Here is a 19,620-nt window from a genome sequence, read left to right as displayed (position 1 = left end):
TCCCCAGGGACAGAGGAGCCTGGCGGGCTACAATCCATGGGGTCACAGTCAGATACGACTGAGTGGCAAAGCACAGCACAGAACAGGGGGTTCATAGAAAAATCAAGGGAATTCCAGAAAAACATCAACTTCTGCTCCAGTGACTAAGCTAAAGCCTTTGCTGTGTATGGAGTACAACAGGAAAATTCTGAAAGAGATGGGAATACCAGACCACCTTACCTGCCTCCTGAGAAACCTGTATGGAGGTCAAGAAGCAACAGGTGGAACTGTAGGGAAATTGGGAAAGGAGTATGTCAAGGCTGTATCTTGTCACCCTGTTTATTTAACTTATATACAGAGTACATCATGAGACATGCCGGGCTAGATGAAGCTCAAACCTGAATCAAGATTGCCAGGAGAAATATCAACAACCTCAGCCATGCAGATGATACCACCTAATAGCAGAAAGAGAAGAGGAATTAAAGAGCCTCTTGATGAAAGTGAAAGAGCATAGTGAAAAAGGTGGCTTAAAACTCAACGTTCAAAAAACTAAGATCATGGCATAAAATCCCATTGCTTCATGGCAAATAGATGGGGAAACAATGGAAACAGTAACAGTTTATTGGGCCCCAAAGTCACTGCAGATGGTGACTACAACCCATGAAATTAAAAGATGTTTGCTCCTTGGAAGAAAAGCTATGACCAACCTGGACAGTGTATTAAAAAGCAGAGACATCACCTTGCCAACAAAGGGTTCATCTAGTCAAAGCTATAGTTTTTCCAGTGGCCATGTATGGATGTGAGAGTTGGACTATAAAGAAAGCTGAGCACTGAAGAATTGATGCTTTTGAACTGTGGTGTTGGGAGAGGACTCTTGAGAGTCCCTTGAAAACAGCAAGGAGATCAAACTCGTCCATCCTAAAGGAGATCAACCCTGAATATTCACTGGAAGGACTGATGCTGAACCTCCATGCTGAAGCTCCAATACTTTGGCCACCTGATGCAAAGAGCCAACTCACTGGAAAAGACCCTGATGCTGGGTAAGATTGAAGGCAAGAGAAGGGAGCAACAGAGGATGAGTTGGTTGGGTGGTATCATTGACTCAATGAACATGAGTTTTGAGCAAACTGGAGATAGTGAAGGACAGGGAAGCCAGGCATGCTACAGTCCATGGAGTCCCAAAGAGTCGGACAGGAATGAGCGATTGAACAAGAAGTGGCCATTTATTTCTTAACTGCCTACGTGGCCTCAACTTGGAAATCAGATAGAAAATGTTCTCACTATGGGCTTTACTCTTATATTTCTATCACATGCTAGATTGTTTCATGTCATAGATCAAACGTACCTAAGTTCTGAGTGCAAATCCCTAAGCCCCAAACATGGTATAACGAACATTTCATAAGAAAGAGAAGCTCATGCTTTAGGGTCTCTGCCTGTGCTTGTTTATGCCACTGCATCAACTTTTGGGGCTTTCCCCCTGGAGGAAGAACCTGCCACCACTTCCTTAATTTATTCATTTTTGGCCATGCCACACAGCATGTGGGATCTTAATTCCCCCACCAAGGATTGAACCAATACCCCCTGCATAAGAAGCATAGAGTTTTAACCAATGGACCACCAAGGAAGTCCCCTACTTCCTCAATTTTAGACTTCACTTGATTCCGTCCCTTCATTTTAGAGATGAGGAAGGGACTTGCCCAAGATCACAGGCCTACATGATTAATTAGGGCAGGCCTCTTGATTACCTATTTGGTGTAACAAAAGCTGTTTCCTTTGCAGCATCCTCAAATGATCTCCAAGATATCTATCTTTATGGTCTCCTGGAAGATTCAGTCAGGAATGCTCAACCAACTCCTTTGCTAAAGCTCTTTGCCAAATGTTAACACAATTGTGAGAAACTATCGCCCTCTGCTGGTAACATGCAGTAACTTACAAAGCCTTAACCGACTGCAACAAGGAAAAACTAATCAATCCCACCTCAAACAGTGAGACTTAGCTGATGCCCGATTGATGGTCTCATCCACCATGCTGCTGCCAAGGCGGTTAGAACAATTTTCTTAAAAGAATGAGTTCAGGGCTTCCCTGGCGGCTCAGTGGTTAATAATCCACCTGCCAGTGCAGGTACTTGGGTCAGCCCCTGGTCAGGAAAGATTCCACATGCTGCAGGGTAGCTAAGCCTGTGCACCACATCTTAACGGAAATCTGTGCTGTAGAGCCCACGAGCTGGAACTACTGAGCCCACACACTTATAGCCTATGCTCTGCAACAAAAGCCCCTGCAGTGAGAAGCCCACATGTCGCAATAATGCAGTAGCCCTAGAGCCTGGCGCTGGGAGGGACTGGGGGCAGGAGGAGAAGGGGACGGCAGAGGATGACATGGCTGGGTGGCATCACCGACTCGATGCACATGAGTCTGGGTGGACTCCAGGGGTTGGTGATGGACAGGGAGGCCTGGCGTGCTGCGATTCATGGGGTCACAGAGTCGGACACGACGGAGCGACTGGACTGGACTGAAAGCCCATGCAGCAATGAAGACCCACCGCAGCCATAAATATGTAAATTAATCTTTTTTTTTTTTTTTTAAGAATTGAGTTCACAGGAGGATGTATTTAAAGTATAGTTCCAGAGAGTGAACAAAACAAAATCTTCGATCTTTCAAGGTGGTCAAGACTTTAATGGTATTAGTAGTATTTTAGAGCAGAGTATTTGAACTGCTGAAAAGTGAAAGGGAAGTCGCTCAGTCGTGTCCAACTCTTTGTGGCCCCATGAACTTTAATCCACCACACTCCTCCGTCCACGGGATTTTCCAGGCAAGGGTACTGCAGAGGGTTGCCATTTCCTTCTCCAGAGATCTTCCCGACCCAGGGATCGAACCCAGGTCCCCCGCATTGTAGGCAGGTGCTTCAGCATCTGAGCCACCAGGGAAGTCATTTGACCTGCTAGTGGAATATATATGTGAAGTGCCAATGAGAAACCTAGCTATATGAGTTGGAAACATTAGGTCAGTTCAAGGTTGGAGATGAACTTTGGGAGTCACCAACTGTGGGTGGCTTACACCAGAGGCATGTTGGTAAACAATGGACTGAGGACAGACGAAGAGATGATTGAAATTCCAGACACAGGAAGTCATGAAACCAGAAAGCTAGTAAGCATGTTACTGTAACTTCTAAATAAAGACTAGTAACAGCTTCAGCAATATGTGAACCGTGAACTTCCTGATGTTCAAGCTGGTTTTAGAAAAGGCAGAGGAACCAGAGATCAAATTGCCAACATCCGCTGGATCACGGAAAAAGCAAGAGAGTTCCAGAAAAACATCTATTTCTGCTTTATTGACTATGCCAAAGCCGTTGACTGTGTGGATCACAATAAACTGTGGAAAATTCTGAAAGAGATGGGAATACCAGACCACCTGACCTGCCTCTTGAGAAACCTGTATGCAGGTCAGGAAGCAACAGTTAGAACTGGACATGGAACAATAGACTGGTTTCAAATAGGAAAAGGAGTATGTCAAGGCTGTATATTGTCACTCTGCTTATTGAACTTATATGCAGAGTACATCATGAGAAACGCTGGACTGGAAGAAACAACAAGCTGGAATCAAGATTGCTGGGAGAAATATCGATAACCTCAGCTATGCAGATGACACCACCCTTATGGCAGAAAGTGAAGAGGAACTAAAAAGCCTCTTGATGAAAGTGAAAGAGGAGAGTGAAAAAGTTGGCTTAAAGCTCAAAATTCAGAAAACGAAGATCATGGCATCCGGTCCCACCACTTCATGGGAAATAGATGGGGAAACAGTGGAAACAGTGTCAGACTTTATTTTTTTAGGCTCCAAAATCACTGCAGATGGTGACTGCAGCCATGAAATTAAAAGATGCTTACTCCTTGGAAGGAAAGTTATGATCAACCTAGATAGCATATTGAAAAGCAGAGACATTACTTTGCCAACAAAGGTTCGTCTAGTCAAGGCTATGGTTTTTCCAGTGGTCATGTATGGATGTGAGAGTTGGACTGTGAAGAAAGCTGAGCGCCAAAGAATTGATGCTTTTGAACTGTGGTGTTGGAGAAGACTCTTGAGAGTCCCTTGGACTGCAAGGAGATCCAACCAGTCCATTCTGAATCCAGTCCCTGGGATTTCTTTGAAACGAATGATGCTAAAGCTGAAACTCCAGTACTTTGGCCACCTCACGCGAAGAGTTGACTCATTGGAAAAGACTCTGATGCTGGGAGGGATTGGGGGCAGGAGGAGAAGGGGATGACAGAGGATGAGATGGCTGGATGGCATCACTGACTCGATGGACGTGAGTCTGGGTGAACTCCGGGAGCTGGTGATGGACAGGGAGGCCTGGCGTGCTGCGATTCATGGGGTTGCAAAGAGTCGGACACGACTGAGCGACTGAACTGAACTGAACAGTTAAGTCATGACTGCAATTTATAATAATCATTAAGCATACAGATGGCAACATTTCTCAACAGGAAACTCACTTTAGAAAGATTAAATGGCATGCTAAAAATATGAGAAGAAGCCTATTCTAAGAAGTGCATTCTAAGTCAGACAACTTCACTGTAGCAGCCAAAAGCAACGCTACTAAATAGTGCTTTGAATCCTGAGAGGCCACCGAACACGCCAGAGAGAAGAAAAAAGTTATTTGCCTCTTCTCCTGCTTTCATGTTTTGGCAAAAAAAAAAAACAGGATCAGAAGTGAGAATGATAAATCTTCTTAAGGCAGGCAGGGGCTTCCCCAGTGGCTCAATGGGTAAAGAGTCCGCCTGCTGTGCAGGAGACACAGGTTCAATCTGTGGGTCAGGAAGATCCCCCGGAGGAGGAAATGGCAAGCCACTCCAGTAGTCTTGCCTGGAGAATTCCGTGGACAGAGAGCCTCGTGGGCTACAGCCCATGGATCACAAAGAGTCGGACACGACTGAGCGACTGATCCGATCTGATCTGAATGTCGATAAAACAACTAATGTTTTCACCTCACAGTAGAGGATACAGTGTTAACAGATGCTTGGAACACTGCTTTATGAGGAGGAAATACTGTAATCACTTTCACTCTATCAGATAGAAATAATAAAATGTATGCATCCGTGGATATCTTTCATCCTTTTGTTACCAAGCAAGGGCTCACTGTCTGACACACACAGAAGCCAATACTATGGCACCAGCTTTTAGAAAAAGAATGACTTTTATTGTGAGGTCAAGCAATAGGAGGCAGGGCTCAAATCTGTCTCCCCATCCAGTGTTCAGGGTGAAAGGTAAGGGGTTAGGGGAATTTCAAACTTGGCACAGTCTTATTGGCTAGTCTTGGAGGTCAGAAAGCCGATTGGAATCAAGCTACTTGGACAGCCGGAAGCTGTCCAAGTCTTTCTTACTGAAGAACTTCTTGCTGGTAAAAGGCTCCAGTGGCAACATTCCTATTTTATGAGTTCTGTAAACTGAAGATTCTAGGTCCTGGGGTCATCCTGGAGACATGGGTTCCTGTCTGCCACAGGTGCCGTGCTGTCTGTAAAATAACTCAAGGCTTGATTAATCAACAGCCTATTGAAGGAGGCAAACCAGGGTAAACAGGTCAATGTTTATGTGCTATTTCAGATTTCCCCCTTTTCTTTGTACATTCCTCAGTCTTAAGGCAAACAGGGTGACGCCCGCTCTGGCTGTAGGAAATGGTCTCCAGCAGTGTCACAGGAATAACGCAGACGAAAGTGGCTCGCAAGACAGGCTCCACTTCTGCAGGCAAAGATGCGGGAGCCAGCACGCCGCGTGGGACGTGCTCCCGGTGTTCATCCCTGAAACGCAGGTTCCCTCCCCTGGATCCTCGCAGGCGGAAGACCACAGAGTCACAATCTTCCCCGAACGGCACCTAAGTTTTTATTGGTCGATGGGGGTCATGCGTGATACTTGTAAGCTTCTGAGTGGAGGATTTATATTAAATATTTTCTCCAGCCCTTTAGTTCTTTGCAGGTGTGCAGGGTAAAGCCCACAAAAGTAGCCTGCCAAATTGTTCTTATGAGGAAGAGAAACCAGGAAGGTAAGAAAACAAACGACTGACAATGAGTCACCATCCTAGGAATCCTGTGCACAAGCCAGATACATACATATACACACACATATATATACATAACCTTCCTATTTAACTGTTCTAAAAAAAAAAAAAAAAAGAATCCATTTCTTCAATATTTCTTCTTTGGTAGAAAAGACCGTATTTTTCTTACAATTCCCACCCCCTTTTTATGATAGTCGATTATTCTTTTCCTCAAACTTAGCATCGAATGACTTTCATGTTCAGACTCCTCCAGGAATAGAAGGTTGATATGATAGGCTGCAGTGGACTGCTTGGTGAGAGCTGTTAATATTCATCTGTGCACTAGGCTCCTGACACAAGGAATGATGCAACACCCTACCTGGGTATTTCAAGTGTGACAATACGGGTAGTCAGGATAGACATCATGATGCCTCTCTGTATCCCAAACCACTGTTCCATCAAACTGGACAATGGGTCATCTATCCCTGAGTTTTCGGCCGACTCATTACCCAAGGTGTTCAGACCTTGCAAGGCCCTTGTTATTGTGCCCTCAGGGGCTGTGTTGTTGGGTATGAAAGTACGACATTGACACCCTCCAAAACACATACTCCTCCCTTTTCTGCCAGAATCAGGTCTGAAAGTGAAACTCATTCAGTCGTGTCCGACTCTTTGCGACCCCATGGACTATATAGTCCATGGAATTCTCTAGGATAGAATACCAGAGTGGGTAGCCTTTCCCTTCTCCAGGGCATCTTCCCAACCCAAGGATCGAACCCAGGTCTCCTGCATTGCAGACAGATTCTTTAGCAGCTGGGCCACAAGGGAAGCCCAGAATCATGTCTACGGCCACTCAGTTGTCCCCATCCATGTTGCTGGTAGCATCTGCTTTGCTATTCCCCTCAGAGCATCCCTGGTATAGTTAACAAGCCTCTGCTGGTTATAGTAAATACAGTTCATCCAATCAACATTTTTATTAATGGTGGACCACCAGAATAATACCAACTCGAACCTCGCTGCTATTTGGTTTCTAGCCTTGGATTCATTCGGAATACCTCTAGGGACCCCAATAGAATATATATGGACCAAATGACCCACCCGGGGCAAGAGTGTTCCTTTTGGCTCTATGGTTAGTCTGCTTATGAGATGGATCCGAGTGTCGAAATGCCAGGGTGAAAAGGATAGCCAATTGAACTAGGGTGCAAATTCCACCCCAATTGGCCGCTAGAGTCTCAAGCAATGGTCCTCCACAACACCACATGTCTTCCCAGGCCATAGTTCATGCAGAATGGCTGTTCATTCCCTCAAAGGACTGGACTTCACTGCACCCGGATTCACTCCCCCAGAATGCTAACTGCTCCCCCCACCTAGAGAGGCACGAGGTGTAGTTTGCATTACGGAACGGGGGTCTGACAGTCCTTGGGGGTTACGCCCTGGACCCCTCACAGTCACGAACATTAGTGACAAGGTCCTGCAGGGTTTACTACCCCAGGCCATATTGTCCTGAAGAGGAGCATCATGCATTCTATGCCCACAGCATCTGAGGTCCATCGAGTGGCAGTGGTACCACTGAGACTCCGGCCTACCTGCCGCACAAGCATAACAGCTGCTCTCATTCCAAGTGCGCACAGAATATTTAATCCATTCCAGCCAGGCATTTGTCTCCTCGTATCCTGTCTCAATGTCTATGGTCTGTTGTAAATCTTTTACCTCTAATTTATTATGTATATGACCTTGAGTTCATGGGAGTCCCAGGCTACACCTTCCTATCCATCCTGGTAGGTGCCAAGGCTATAAGTTACTACCACAACTCCACTGAGTTTCATATCAATCATTCTCTGTAAGGTTAATAATAGGCATAGTTCACCAAGTACTCAGCCTAGTTTTATAATAATACTAGGTTGATCATTCTTAGTACAATTTAATTGTTCCCAACATAAAGAGCTTTTAAACTTAACCATAGCCTGGTGTTAAGCATATAGATCCATCCCATAATTGTGGGAATTTTCCTTTTAGTAGACAAGAGATCACATTTTTTTTTTGATTGAGACTTAGCTTGTTACTGAGTTTAAACGACCCTAAGAAAACACTTAAATCTATGAGCCAGGGTCAGAGCAGGTATTATTAACTGACCAAGTGAGAGGATCCCATCTAGTAATATCATGAATAGACAGAACAGGACTGAACTCTCTTCTAAAATAAACTTCCTAGGGTCTATCCTATCAGAGTCCTGGAGAGGAGAAATCCACCAAGGTAACACAGAAGTACTAGGCCACAACCCAACAATTGGATTGAGTTTTAAATTACCATAGAATCATGTCTGTGATAGAAAACATTTGATTGATGTGCAAAGGTCCAAGAAATCAAGAAAACGTTGTCAATGATCCTATGAATCAGGTCGGGCATCTTGGGCAAGCTGTCTGCTTCTGATGTCGTCTTCTTCTCGTCCTAGCACAGTGTACTTTGCTGTTTGAGCGTCGTCTTCATTTGAGTTTGAGGTCAGCCAGTCCTCTTTATAGACCAGTCCAGTGTAGGGGCCTTTGGAAATGGGAGTTAGTCCAAGAGTCAGTTTTCCTTCAATTTCACTGTGCATGAGCCAGTTAAGAGTAGCTGATAAAAGGTCCTTCCAGCCAGGTTGGAGACTGTTCCTTAAATTATGTCTTTTTCCAGTCTTGGTGGCAGGTCGCGAGGCATCTGATCTTTATCCAAAGACAGATTATTGAGCTAAGCTTCAGAAACAAACTGAGAGTGTCCTTTAATAATTCAATTAAATTTTACATTAAAATACCCTAACAGCAAAGATCCATTCAGGAAATGAGTCTTAGTACATACAGACTTTCGTTAACAAACTGGGATTTAACACTCATTGAAACATCCTTTTCTCCCTAAAACCACCCTCATTTTTACCAAATATAACCAAATTAAGACTTGTTTATAAAATAGGTCTATTCTCAATAAACTTGACCTGATTATTTATATAACCATAATTGATCACAGACTTTTTTTGCTTTGCTGAAACTTTTATGGAGTCTCAAACTTAACTTTAAAATAAAACCTTTCAGGGCTAGGAAAGTCATCCCAAAGGCTTATCACAGATTTTGCCTAACAGATCTAAGTGAATTCCTCTCTTTCTCAAGGTCTCCAAAACTGAGATTTCTGTACCAGTTAGTGAGATAATCTTCCTAATTTATCTGATAAAGTTACTGGAACCCTAAGAGTTTCCAATCTCTGAAGGGGTCAGATAGAGAAAAAAGGTAAATGTTTCAATTTGTTTATTAAATATCATTTTACCAAATTACTGTTAAGTCATAATTAGTTTGAAGGGAAGGTTTCCTAAGATCTAGAAAACACAGATTCAAACCAGTAATTTTTCAGAAACCATAAAAGTGATAAGCGTATTTCCCAATTCATTCAGTCCTTTTGTTAACCATTGTACAGTCATCAGGTTTCCCACTAGAATCCTTAATTTCTTACCCAGTTCAGAAACTTGTATTTATCCAAAAGTCCTTTCTATAAATCTTCTTGAAGAGGAAGCATTTTCAAAAGAAACTTGGTTAGTGCTATGACAACACTTTAAGATAGTAATTAGAATTATGGCAACATTTTACCTGAATATATCAGAATTTATATATAAATTGTTTCTAGGATATCTGTATTAGTGACATTTACCATAGAGACTTATTATTCACTTGACAATATTTCCCATGTAATTCAACACGGAAGTTGAACCCAATTAGTGTAATATCTCCCTTTGGGATGTTTCAGGGTCCCTCTGAAGCATCGCAAAGTTAGCTAGAAGCCAAAAGTGCTTCACCAGAATGATTTAGGAAGTTTTGTCAACAAATATCAGAAAGGTTTAGAGCACTCAGTCAGATGGGACTATAGGTCACTGTGAAACAATAGCTATTCACTCAGCCAAAGTAAAAATACGGGATTTCAAAGGCAAATACAGAACAGACAATTTAAGAGGCAAATAAACTTAGATCTACTGTCAAATGCAGTTCAACATCTGAAGAAAGTGTGTCCTTTTAACAGAGAGAAAAGCCAAATTCAAGTTTTTGCGCTAGCTTATTTTTATTCATTAACAGTCCCAAATTTCTTTAGCTTCTCTGTAAGAGGAAACTAATGTACAGTAATAAATGTTTCAAAATCTTACTTTATTTGGAAATGAGCTAGCTATTCAGTGAACTTCCATCACTTAGTTTAGGTACCCCAATTTGGACAGACTATTTCAGACAGACATTCCTAAAGCATAATTATTCTTAATAGAGTTTATCTAAAAGCTCATATCTCATTTACATTTTTTTGAAGTTTCTTCACTCAAAAAGACCGTATTTTTCTTACATAGCTGCTTCTTGCTGAGTAGCAGCATAGATTATTATAACAGGAATGAAATTGTTTTTGCACTTGATTGTAAACATTCACAAGTCCTGCTTTGAATTCTAAAGTCTCAGGCCATCATCATGTGAGTGGAAGAGGCCTTTTTAAATACACGAGACAGATAATAAGTAAAAAAATTGGTGAGTAAAAAGATTAACCCTATGATACACAGAACTATGACTCCTAATTTTAACAGTCCTCCAAAAACATACCTTATTATTTAGGAGTCCATGAAACCAAGAAAAAGAAATGCAAGAAAGCAAAATGGCTATCTGAGGAGGCCTTACAAATAGCTGTGAAAAGAAGAGAAGCGAAAAGGAAAGGAGAAAAAGAAAGATATACCCATTTGAATGCAGAGTTCCAAATAGCAAGGAGAGATAAGAAAGCCTTCCTCAGCAATCAATGCAAAGAAATAGAGGAAAACAATAGAATGGGAAAGATTAGAGATCTCTTCAAGAAAATTAGAGATACCAAGGGAACATTTCATGCAAAGATAGGCTCAATAAAGGACAGAAATGGTATGGACCTAACAGAAGCAGAAGATATTAAGAAGAGGTGGCAAGAATACACAGAAGAACTGTACAAAAAAGATCTTCACGACCCAGATAATTGTGATGGTGTGATCACTCACACTCACCAAGAGCCAGACATCCTGGAATGTGAAGTCAAGCGGGCCTTAGGAAGCATCACCATGAACAAAGCTAGTGGAGGTGATGGAATTCCAGTGGAGCTATTTCAAACCCTGAAAGATGATGCTGTGAAAGTGCTGCACTCAATATGCCAGCAAATTTGGAAAACTCAGCAGTAGCCACAGGACTGGAAAAGGTCAGTTTTCATTCCAATCCCAAAGAAAGGCAATGCCAAAGAATGCTCAAACTACCGCACAATTGCACTCATCTCACACGCTAGTCAAGTAATGCTCAAAATTCTCCAAGCCAGGCTTCAGCAATGTGACTTGTGAACTTCCAGATGTTCAAGCTGGATTTAGAAAAGGCAGAGGAACCAGAGATCAAATTGCCAATATCCACTGGATCATGGAAAAAGCAAGAGAGTTACAAAAAAAACATCTATTTCTGCTTTACTGACTATGTCAAAGCCTTTGACTGTGTGGATCACAAGAAACTGTGGAAAATTCTGAAAGAGATGGGAATACCAGACCACCTGACCTGCCTCTTGAGAAACCTGTATGCAGGTCAGGAAGCAACAGTTAGAACTGGACATGGAACAACAGTCTGGTTCCAAATAGGGGAAGGTGTATGTCAAGGCTGTATATTGTCACCCTGCTTATTTAACTTATATGCACAATACATCATGAGAAATGCTGGGCTAGAGGAAGCACAAGCTGGAATCAAGATTGCTGGGAGAAATATCAATAACCTCAGATATGCAGATGACACCACCCTTATGGCAGAAAGTGAAGAGGAACTAAAAAGCCTCTTGATAAAAGTCAAAGAGGAGAGTGAAAAAGTTGGCTTAAAGCTCAACATTCAGAAAACGAAGATCATGGCATCCAGTCCCATCACTTCATGGGAAATAGATGGGGAAACAGTGGAAACAGTGTCAGACTTTATTTTTTTAGGCTCCAAAATCACTGCAAATGGTGATTGCAGCCCTGAAATTAAAAGACACTTACTCCTTGGAAGGAAAGTTATGACCAACCTAGACAGCACATTAAAAAGCAGAGACGTTACTTTGCCAACAAAGGTCTGTCTAGTCAAGGTTATGGTTTTTCCAGTGGTCATGTATGGATGACAGTTGGACCATAAAGAAAGCTGAGTGCTGAAGAATTGATGCTTTTGAACTGTGGTGTTGGAGAAGACTCTTCAGAGTCCCTTGGACTGCAAGGAGATCCAACCAGTCCATCCTAAAGGAGACCAGTCCTGGGTGTTCATTGGAAGGACTGATGCTGAAGCTGAAACTCCAATCCCCACCTCATGCGAAGAGTTGACTCATTTGAAAAGACCCTGATGCTGGGAAAGATTGAACGTGGGAGGAGAAGGGGATGATAGAGGATGAGATGGTTGGATGGCATCACCAACTCAATGGACATGGGTTTGAGTAAACTCCGGTAGTTGGTGATAGACAGGGAGGCCTGGCATGCTGCAGTTCATGGGGTCGCAAAGAGTTGGACACAACTGAGCGACTGAACTGAACTGAAACCATGTTATTTTAAACATTTTTAGTGATTGAATATTTATTTATATAGGCCTGGACCAGACTTCTGGGCAGAAGCTGTCTACTTTGAAGATGTCCTCATCTCTTCCTGGCCAGGTGGAGTCTTAGCTGTCCTATTTCTATATGAAAAGTAACTTAAGGTCAGTTAAGGGTTCACAAGTGTCAAGAAATCAGTGATGGGTTTCCAGGCCCCACCAGTATTAAGAAGGCTGGTACGCTTACTTTCTCCCGTCCATAAAGAATGTGCCCTGTTTGAGAACTGTAAAGGGGACGGGGAGCTGCTGGTTAAAAATGGGTACTATTTTTACTCAGGAGTGGTATACCCAAGGTTTAACTATTTTTAGCTCTACTGAAGAATGTGTAAACAGAAGAACTTCATAGGGTCTATCCACTTGGGCTGCAGTTGATCTTCAACGAAGTAATGATTCCAAGTTTCAGGAGGACCCAATTCCCTGGGCTTCTGCATTGCAAAGGAATGTCTGTGGGAAACATTAATCAACTAGAGAATAAGATAGCACCAAGAAATTGTACACATTTTATACTATCTAATCCTTTTAACAATGTGATCACTTTCAAGACTGCAATAATAGTCTTAAGGAAGGGTCTCCCATATAACAGTTCATAAGGGCTCAAGTGGCCCTTACTTCCAGGGGCCATTCTAACCCTTCTCAAAAAGGCAACTGTTAAGACCTCATCGCAAGTGAAGTTGGCTTCCTGATGTACTTTGAGAGCTCCATCAAGCATGTAACTTCTACTGTAGCCCAAGGGCCCCGTAGACCCTTGAGTTACCCCGGCTATGATATCTCCTCCGCTGTCACTTTGAATTGAAAGAGGTAACTCAAAACGAGGGCTAGTTTCTTTCAGTAAGGCCTTTTTACCTAGGAAGCTCTCTCTCTGGCGTGGAAAATCTTCACCCCATTCTGTGAAGGTGTCCACAAATACCAGCAAATATCTATAATGTCCCATGGCTCTTGGCGTAACAGTCAAGTCTGTTTGCCAATCACCTCCTGGTTCTGTTGGAGGTGGCCCAGTTTTAGGGTTGTTTCTGGTGCAAATCAGGCGGTTTTGTATTACCTTTTGAATGGTCCTTTGCATTTATGGACTAACAATAAACTTTTGTAGACAATGATAGGTTGTATCCTTCCTATAATGGGTTCCTTGATGTAGTTGAGCATAAGTCTTCCCATTAAATGCTGCAGTCTAAGCACTAGTTCCTGTTCATTATATACCCAGCCTTCTTCGTTTGTTACTCATCATCATCTAAGTCTCAAAAGTCAACATAAAATCCCCTTTCATCACCTCTCTCTAGAACCATTTCTGAAAACTGATCAGTCAGGTCAGGTCTGGGATACTGTTCTTCAGTTATTTGTATACAATCGTGAACAGGTTCTTCTGTTGCACTGGGGAGCAGAGTGGCTGGGTTTAAAGCAGATACCTCCTTTAATGTTACATTCGGTTTGTCAAATAGGATGGCTCGGTATTTTCCTAGCCTCTTTGAAGTAAGCAAATATCTGCCCTTTCGTTCAAGTAAAGGTTGCACGCGGTGCGGAGTGTGCACACTAGTAGGACTGCCCTCAGTGAACTTTTCAGCTTCTTGTAAGAGGTCACAGGTTGCAGCCACAGCCCGGAAGCAAACTGGCCATCCTTGACTTACAATATCCAATTGTTTGGAAAGATAAGCTACTGGCCTTCTGGCAGTATCTAAATTTTGAGTTAGCACTCCAAGACTCACACCCTGTCTTTCATGCACAAAAAGGTCAAATGGCTTTCTAATGTCCGGGAGACCAAGGGCTGGGGCTGTAGAAATTTTCTCCTTGATGGTATGGAATGACTCAAGGCAGTCAGCAGTCCAGTTTAATGGCTCATTGACACTTCTTTTGAGAGCCTCGTATAGAGGTTTGACTATGAGTCCAAAGTTAGGAATCCAAATACGACAAAACTCAGCCTTTCCTAAGAATCTTTTCAGTTGCTTTTTGGTGGTGGGTACATTCACCCCAGCTATTGCTTCCCTTCGATCTGGCAACAGATTTCTCTGTCCTTTTGACAACTCAACTCCTAGATACTTTACAGTTGGTTGAGAAATTTGTACCTTTTCTTTGGAGACTTTATATCCCCGGTCTGCCAAAAAGTTTAAAGTGCGGACTGTATTTTGGTCTGAAGCTTCCTTAGTTTTACTAGCAATTAGTATATTACCCACATACTGGAGTAAGATTCCTTCATTTAATTGGAGATCCTTCAAGTCCTTCAAAAAGGCCTCCACAAAGATGGTGGTGGCATTTTTAAATCCTAGTGGAAGGACCGTCCAGCAATACTGCTGCTTTATGTTTGTCTCTGGATCTTCCCACTCGAATGCAAACAGTTTCTGGGACTCAGGACTGAGGGGTATGCAATAAAAGGCATCTTTCAAGTTCAGAACTGTAAACCAGGAAAAGTCTCCAGATAAATCGGGATTTGGCATCACTGAATGTATATCCTCTACAATTTGGTTGATAGCTCTCAAATTCTGCACAAAAAGATACTCTCCAGTCCCAGGTTTTTTTACTGGCAAGATAGGAGTGTTATATGGGGACTGACATGGTTGAATTAATTGGTATTTAAGAAAGGTGTTTATCATAGGCTTTATAGCTTCCTTTACTTCCCTTTTCAAAGGAGGCTGCTTTAAATTTGGAACCTGGGCACCTGGACGGAGTTTTACTACTACTGGGTCAGCTGTCTTGGCTCTTCCTGGTGTCCCATCAGCCCAAACGTCTGCTCTTATCTTTTGTAAAATTTCTTCAGGGACATCTGATGGAGTCTTGTCTCCCAATTGTAATGGTGCAGCTTGGAGGGTGAAAACTTGACCTGGGAGTACTCTGGTGTCTACTTTTTCTGCTGAGAAACCCACTCGGTCATTTAAATTTGTTAGTACCTCTTGCCCTGATAAGGGACTATGACATTCAAACTCATACATAAAGTTGTACTTTATAGATGTTTTCTCTACGTGACATTCGAGCTGCTGTAGAAAAGGTTTCTGAGCAACTTCCCCAAATACACCATTGATGGACGTTGTCTTGGAGGAGAGGGGGCCCCGTCTGTTTTTGGGACACTCCCGTTTCCAATGTCCTTCCTGTTTACAAAAAGCACACTGTTGTGGCCCAACAAATGGATGACCTTTCCGGTTGGGTCTTGGAGGTCCCTGGGGTCTTACCAGTGGCCATTTGTTCTTTCTTGCAGATGTCCTGCTGGGTCTTGAGTGGTCAAGGCTGAGCAGAGCAGCCTTCCTCAAGATGCACTGCTCCTGCTTTTCTCGAATTTTGAGTAGGCCTCTGAACACTTCAAGAGCAACCTCAAGCAACTGAGACGTTGGCAGCCACGGTCCCTCTTCCAGTTGCTGTAGTTTTCTTCTTATATCTGGGGCACTCTGACTAATAAAGGTTAAATTGACCAGTCCCATATTATTTGGGTGTTCTGGATCAATATCGGTATATTTTCGGAAAGCCTCATGAAGCCTTTCAAGAAAGGTGTATGGGCACTCCTCCTGCCCTTGCCTTACATTCTGGACCCTCTTGAAGTTGTTTGCCCCCTTTTGTAGTCCAATCATTAAACAATCTTTATAATGATCCAGCCTTGCTTGATCTTCTGGATCACTGGGATCCCATCCTGGTTCAGTTCTAGGAAGAGCCTGCTCTGCTGAAGTTCTGATTGGACTCTCTGGGTGTATCTCACGGAGCCTTTCAGCTTCCTGAAGGGCCTTCTCTAATACCATGCTGTGCTCCTCTGGACTGAGGAGGCTATTCATGAGGACCTGTATGGCAGCCCAGTTAGGATGATAAACAGCAAAGATGCCTTTAAAGAGACGTTCCATCTTCCTGGGATCATCCTGATAAGATGGCATTTTAGCTTTATAATTAAATAAATCTATTACTGATAAACCGTGATGCATCACTCCACGTGCTCTGGATTGGCACTGGTCATCTAAGCCAGCTGGGACCTGCCTTAACAGAAATTGCTTTGCCTGAGGTAGAGTGTTCGCTGGGCCAAACTGAGTACCCTGATGGGGACAGAGAAGGGAGACCGTGCCTTCCTGACCATCTGCTAAGGGCGAGTACAGAGCCGGACCAACAGCCTGAGGAAGACCGGTAGACGCCTTGGCACTGCCTGCAGGAAGGCCCGCTTCACAAGTCGAGGGAACCACCAGAGGTGTGGACGAAGGGGCTATCACAAGAGGTGGCGAGGGAGGGGGTACCGAGGGAGGGGCCACCGAGGAAGGAGCTACTGAAGGAGGTGGTGAGGGACGAGGCGTTGAGGGACCATGCGCTGAGGGACGGGCTACTGGAGGAGGCGCTGAGGGACGAGGCGGTGAGGGACGAGGCGGTGAGGGACGAGGCGGTGAGGGAGGGGCCACTGAAGGAGGTGGTGAGGGACGAGGCGCTGAGGGACGGGCTACTGGAGGAGGCGCTGAGGGACCAGGCGCTGAGGGAGGGGCAGACCTTCGGGCTACTGCAACAGCTGGCGATGAAGGGACTAGACCATCATTTGACTTTGACTCAGGTAAAAGAGACTTTTTCTGAGAGTCTTGGCTCTGACCCATCGTGATCGTGTTTTCATTAATTTCCTTATACCAATTTCTCCTCTTATATAAAGTCATAAATGATTCTACATACTGGATTTCTTCCCATTTTTTCTGTCTTTTACAAAACGAGTCTAATTGTAAAATAGTATTATAGTTCAAAGACCCATTCTGGGGCCATTTTTCCCCTGACTCCAGCTGATATTTGGGCCAGACAGTGTTACACAAGTAAAGCATTTTCTTCTTTTTCATCGGCTTAGAGCTAACCCTTGACCAACTTTGAAAAACACTTTTCAAGGGAGTGTTGTCAGGTACGCTGTTACCATTCCCCATTTTAAAAGGATTTTTTTCTTCAGGATGACCACAGCAAAATGGCAGAATACAGATTCAATAAAGTTTTTTTGTGACCATCCAATTTAACCCTACTAGCCAATTCCTAACAAATGAAATAATCAGACACTGACAAAGTTAAGGGCCTGGGACTCTAATCCGAACTTTTGAGTACCTCAGCGGCCGTAAGCGTTTTCATTTTTTTGGCCGGCTCCTGGGATCTTAGTTCCAGGACCAGGAACTGAATCTCGGCTCTCCGCAGGCGCTGTAACCTTTTATATATTCTCCCTTAGAGTGGGACCCTAACCCATAATCCTGATGCGGAATGGACAATTTAGGCACAAGCGCGTTTTTACGAGGTTACTCACCCAAAAGATCCAGGAGCTGTTTCCCAAAAAAATGAAAGGAGCGCGGAGGAGCCTGGAGCGCCTCTGCGGCTGGAAGCAAGAACCCGACAGCAGAGCCTCTAGACAAATCGCGTCTAGGTGTCCACTCAGGGTCTGTGGCGAGGACCTACACCCAGCCCGGGGCTACAGGGCCTCAGCCAGACGACCACACGGCCTTAGTCCGTTTGCGATCGCCAAAAATTCTCGTCGAGCAAGGGCTCACTGCCTGGGGCGCATAGAAGCCAATACTATGGCACCAGCTTTCGAGAAAAGAGAGAGCTTTGTCGCGAGGTCGACCAGCAAGGAGACAGGAAACGGCTGAAATCTGTCTCCCAGCGCCGCGATTTGGGGCAAAATTGAAGGAGTTACGGAAAATTCAAACTTGGCACAAGCTGATTGGCTAGTTTTCAAAGCAGTCCATATATGGTTAACAAGATACTACGGCAGACGGAAGCCGGATTTTTCTTACTGAAGGACTTATTGCTTCACCTGGTTAAGGGGTCCGATGGCAACCACTTCTATTGTTTGGGTTCCCTAGACTGAAGATTCTTGGTTCCGTGGTCATCCCGGAAACACGGGTTCCCGTCTTGCACATGCGCAGTACTGTCTCTATAAGCCCTCAAGGTTTGATTAAGTGAAGTCGCTCAGTCGTGTCCGACTCTTTGCGATCCCATGGACTGTAGCCTACCAGGCTCCTCCGTCCATGGGATTTTCCAAGCAAGAATAATGGAGTGGATTGCCATTTCCTTCTCCAAGGTTTGATTAATAAATATCCTATTTAAAGAGTAAAAACCAGTTTAAACTGGTCAATGTTTTACTTCCTGCTTCATTCTTTGACGTGTAAAAATTTTGAGAATTTTGAAAAAACATAATCTGCAGGTTATGAAAACTATAACTTTAAAAAAGTAAATTGTTTGCCCTTAGAAAAGATGGTTCCAAAGAAACACTTCCCGTACTCAAGACGATGAGTTCACAAGAACTCCCATTCAGTACACGTCCCCTTAAGAAAAATGGCAACCTTTTGATTTCTCTGCCCTCTTTCAAGATGGCTTCCCCGAGGATCGTGGGCCTTGGACCGGAGCCTCTTCCGGCCTTGGCAGGGGGCGGGGTTCATTGAGCAAAGCCCTGCGTGCAGGCGCCCGCGACAGAGACGCGCTTCAGGGCGCAGGCGCACGGAGGGGTGGGGGAGGAGGGAAAGCGGCGAGTAAGATGGAAGATGAGGAGGTCGCTGAAAGCTGGGAGGAGGCGGCAGACAGCGGGGTAAGGAGGAGCCGCCGCCCCGGGGCTGGGCCGGGCGGGACGTGGCGTGAGGGAAGCCTCCGGGGAGCGGGTCTGGGGATGGTTCTCCCCAAGGAAGTGCCCCACACGCCGGGCCAGGGATGAAGGAGAGGCCCCTGGCCCCCGAGCGCCGCGAAGGCCTCTTAAAGGGGCCGCGTTCCATTTCTCCCTCCACCGCGGCCCGGTGCGCCTCCTGCCCCCGCTGCTCCCGGGCCGACGTGCGCGCCACTGGGGCGCCCCATCCGCCGCCCGGGGCCTCTCTGCCGGGCGCCCGCCGGCCCGCCCCGGGCTCCTACGGTCCGTCCTCTCCCCGTCGGACCCCCCCACCCCGCGCCCAGAGCACCATTTTAAAGTTCATGTGCTCTGATGGGGAGCGACGCACCGTGTGGGGAGGGGTGCGCGCTCCGGGGCGGCAGGCGGGGCCCCGGAGAAGAGCGGGAGGAAACGGAGTCATTTCTGGACCCTCGACTCTGCCGAAGTGCCCGTTGCTTTGTGCCGTCCGCCACGGTGGGCGAGTCAGGGCT

The 19,620-nt window shown here is 44.7% G+C and overlaps 1 protein-coding gene across 1 annotated transcript in view; it reads right to left on the bottom strand.

Annotated features, from left to right (window-relative positions):
- The window catches only part of FBXO42 (F-box protein 42), a 107,321-nt gene extending 88,936 nt beyond the window's left edge, over nt 1-18,385 (bottom strand). The window contains exon 1 of the mRNA XM_070778218.1: nt 17,801-18,385. The gene's annotated coding sequence lies outside the window, so the exon portion shown is untranslated. The remainder of the gene's footprint in view (nt 1-17,800) is intronic.
- Nucleotides 18,386-19,620: the final 1,235 nt, after the last annotated feature.

The sequence above is a fragment of the Bos indicus genome, chromosome 2 (assembly GCF_029378745.1).
Source record: "Bos indicus isolate NIAB-ARS_2022 breed Sahiwal x Tharparkar chromosome 2, NIAB-ARS_B.indTharparkar_mat_pri_1.0, whole genome shotgun sequence".
Lineage (NCBI taxonomy): Eukaryota > Metazoa > Chordata > Mammalia > Artiodactyla > Bovidae > Bos > Bos indicus.
The sequence above is the reverse complement of the archived record's forward strand: the minus strand, read 5'-3'. Positions and strand labels throughout refer to the sequence as shown.